The sequence below is a fragment of the Sorex fumeus genome, unplaced genomic scaffold (assembly GCF_029834395.1).
Source record: "Sorex fumeus unplaced genomic scaffold, SorFum_2.1 ptg000098l, whole genome shotgun sequence".
Taxonomy (NCBI): Eukaryota; Metazoa; Chordata; class Mammalia; order Eulipotyphla; family Soricidae; genus Sorex; species Sorex fumeus.
In genome coordinates this window covers 72,796,155-72,800,325 of record NW_026606155.1, presented here as the reverse complement: position 1 = coordinate 72,800,325, position 4,171 = coordinate 72,796,155, and positions in this window count along the sequence as shown.

The following is a 4,171-nucleotide window of genomic DNA, read 5'->3' as shown; positions in this document are numbered from 1 at the left end:
TGTAAAGCATTTAACCCCGCTATAGGCAACTCACTCCTGATGTGTAAAATCTAGAACACATGGTTCATTCCTGGGACTGAAAAGGCAGAGCAGGCCTGCAGGACCGAGCCTGCTAGGGGGACCTTGGAACGTCCGGGACATCTGTCTCCCCGTGGACCAAGTTTGGCAGAGCAACCCTGGAGGACAGACAGCTCTCAGCCCTTCTGACCCACAGTTGGCAGCAGTTACAGAACAAGGTTCCTTCCCTCACATTTTATGACATTACGATTTTGCATTGTCACTGTTGTTCTATTACTTCTCTCATTCCAAGCCTAATGAAATGCTTTTAAATCAGATAGTATCAAGACCCAAACCCGGTCACTCGCAAGCGGAGCTTCATCTGGAAAAGGAGTGTAGCCCCCTTTTACAGATGCTTACTGGGCGAAACGACAGGAGGGAGAAGGGCATGACCCTGACTGGGAGTGACTCGCCTCCTCCATCACAGTCCGAAGCACGACGTGCGCCAGGGCCGAGCTAACTGTTCATTACTTGCAAAATTCTAGGGATAATAAATGGCCAGACGGTATGTGCAGAGCAGGTCCGTGATTCAACTTTCCTATCAAGTTCTTTCTCAAACACCAGATCTTTTTTTAATGATGTTAAAATTAACATTTTGTTTTATCCCATCAGTAAACGTTTTGCATAATCTGGAGTCCTATAAATTCAAGTGAGAATCATCAAGACGGAGAACAGGGGCTGGAGCAATAGAACAGAGGGTAGGACGTTTGCCTTGCACGCTGTCAACCCAGGTTCGATTCCCAGCATCCCATAAGGTCCCCCCTAGCACCGCCAGGAGTAATTCCTGAGTCCAGAGCCAGGAGTAACCCCTGAACATTTCTGGGTGTGACCCAAAAAGAAAAAAAAAAAGAGATGGAGACCATGTTGTCCACTAGCTGCCAACCTGGGCAAGCCAGCCAGTGCCCGTGTGCTGAGTCTCCAAAACCAGTGAACAGGCAGGCCTCTCACCTCCCCAAGTGGTTTCCAACCACCTAAACAAAAGTGTTTTGAAGCCCGAGATGAAAGCATGTGATCAAAGAGGTCAAAGGTATAGGCTGCTAAGAAAACATAAGCGATGGTTTCCATGTGATAGGGAACAGGAAATGTGTGGGCAGGAGGTGCCCAAGGCCACTGCAAAGAATGGCGGGGAACAGGCTGTGTACAAGGGTTGTGGAAAATGATTTCCGGCCCAAGAACACACACACACACACACACACACACACAAAAACACCACTGATCCCATTATGTGTCAATCCAGAAGCATCAGCAAATGTTACCATCTATGCTACAGAGCACTCAAAATCCACTTGTCTCACAGGATATCTTGAGCAATGTGAAGAGGCATTATCACAACACAGCCAGTGGGTATTGAGAAAGGTCTCAGACAGGAAGAAGCGTCTAATGAATAGGCTGCCTCTCCTCATTTAGTGTTCTCTCCTACCATTATTTTAGCCACTCCAGCTCAAAAAAATTAAAAGGTGTGAGGTTCGGAACATAACAAATATATGTATTTGTTAACTGTTTTCAACTTTAAACACCATGATTTACAAAGTTGATCACAATACAGTTGTTTTAGGTGTTCAATATTCCTACACCAATCCCACCACCATTGTGACCTTTCCCCCACCAATGTCCCATTTCCCATTCATCACTGAATCCTGCCCTCTTCCAGGCACAAAATTTCTTACTTTATATTATGACATTTATCTCACAGTGGTGTTACTAAGATGATTGTCTGAGAATTTACTGAGCTTCTGTTGAATTGAGTCTTCTGTGTTGTTTTCACTCACTGAACTTAGCAGCTTCTATGCAACTTTTTCACCTAATTTGCTGTTTTCCTCCTGGGCTTGTCAGTACTATGAAATCTGGAGCTGTCGTGGGGCCACGTTTCAGCCACGTGCTCCAGGAGCTGTGGAACTGGGACACTCAGCAGCTTGGCATCTCTGAGATTAGCCTCTGCCATTTAAATGCCAGAAGTCAAGTGTGGTGGGGTGCTGGGCCTTCCGGCAGGGTGAATACTCGGCACGTCCCCATCCCCAGAAGGCACAAGCGATCTCAGCCCAGAGATCAGGTCTACCTGGACCAATTCAGCTGCAGCACCTCTCCAGGGACAGTATTTTTCCCCCCCAAACTTGAAGAGTTCCATAGCTAATTCTTCTGTACATACAGTTAAGAGCTACTACACAAAGGAGAAATGAGGGGCCTGAGAGATAATACAGGAGTTAAGGCGTATACCTTGCACATGCCTGACATGTTTGATCCCCAGCACTACACGGTCCCCCCATCACCACAGGATGTAGAGCTGGAAGCCCCCAAGCATCACTGGGATGGCCAGGGTAATGCCTAGCACTAGAGCCCAAGCTGCACCACATCCCCATAACCCTCACCCAGTTGGCCAAGAACCACTAAGAGGGGTCCCCAAAGCACTGCTTTAGAGCTCCCCCAAATAGTCACTTATAAGAATTTTTAATCAAACTTAAACCCAAGGTGGCATAAGCAGTCTATACTCTTGACCAACTGTAAATGCTAAAAAGAACAAAGAGAGTATTTCCTATTGATGGTAAAGGGTTTGGGTCAAATTATCTTGAGGTAACAGCTAAGTCTATAAAAGAAAGTTTAACCTCTGCCCCACTAGTATCTCAAGATCACGAGACAGAAAATCTATACGTTACAGGCTCTAACATTTCTGTGTTCTTTGAGAAGTTATTATTCTAAATTTTCAACCCATTTGTCCTGAATTCGTTGTTTCTCTTACTCAAAATACTTGTTTATCCAGTCTTTAAAAAGATTCCCCAGAGACTCTTGATAGAAATATCTGTTTACAGACAGAAGTTTTAAAGCACATTAAACTAGTCACAATTGCAATGTACTGGCATCCCCAATAATCACAAATTATGGCCCAAAGACCAACAGTCCAATTTTGTAAATATTTATTAGAATAAAACCATATTCATTTAAGAAAGTTTGCCAGCGGTTTATTGTGAAGAAGAGTTACACAAAGAGCTACTAAACACAGAGACCCAAGTGTTTCACTGCGTTCCCAGGTCACTGTGAGAGACACCAGCATCTGAGAGGCATGACTACAGAGCAGTGCTTCTCGGCCTTTCGCGTATACCTGACAGACCTGGAGACTGATAAATATTTTGCTTCTCTTAGCCTGGGATAGAATGTGAGCATCAAATAAGCTCTTAGGTGACGTCGACATGCCGTTCAATGGGCTATCTTTTGAGAACCAAGAATACAGAGAGCAGTGCTAACATGATCCCCTAGTTAGACCCCCAGAATACAGATGCCACTTTCAAAGGTTTTTATGTTGCCATTTTTATTTAATTGTTCTGGGCTGTGACCTGGCCACTGCAGTTTCATTTTTATATTCCCTCCCTGACCACCCCCCTTCCAAATTCTAATGTGCAGTCAAGTTAAGGAAACCTCTAAAGAACAACTCATCACCTCAGTAGTCAGCTAAATTTAAACTGTAGGATTCTCAACATAGTTTGTTTTCTATATATAGCACCCAAGATAGAAATAGGGCTGCCAGGATGAGACGTACAAGTACGCTCAGACTCCTGCCCACAGCCCATCATTCTGCCCAAGCAGGGTCATGAATTCTAACTTTACACAAGTTACAAATCTGAGTTGGCTTCTTCAATTATCCAGTGAAGCCTAGAACCCCCTGAGACAATTTCACAAGGAAATGAAAGGGTATTTGTGGCGATGGTTTGAAGATGAGTGTATCCTATAAATAAAGACATTTTCTCTACGCTGATTACAATGCCTAAGAGACACATATTTCATTCTTCTCCACAAAAGCATATGAAGACAGATTACTATTTTGTTCTGTATCTAACAAAGTGCTTCACGATGCAGTTCCAGGAACGCATTGTGGCACAAGAGAGGAGCCACCTGTAACCACTGAAGGCTTAGTAGAGGAACACCAGCTCCAAGGAAAGACAAAGGACGGCCCTGCCCAGGGCTGCCTGCACTGTCTCATCACAGACTTTAAATACTTAATGAAAATATGTGGTAAATTCACACTTGCAGGTTATCAACTGAAGAGGTTTCCAGAGGAATGAAAGGAAAAGAGATTTTAATGGCAACATGAGAGAAAATTTTTTAAAAAACACAGAGATAGGAA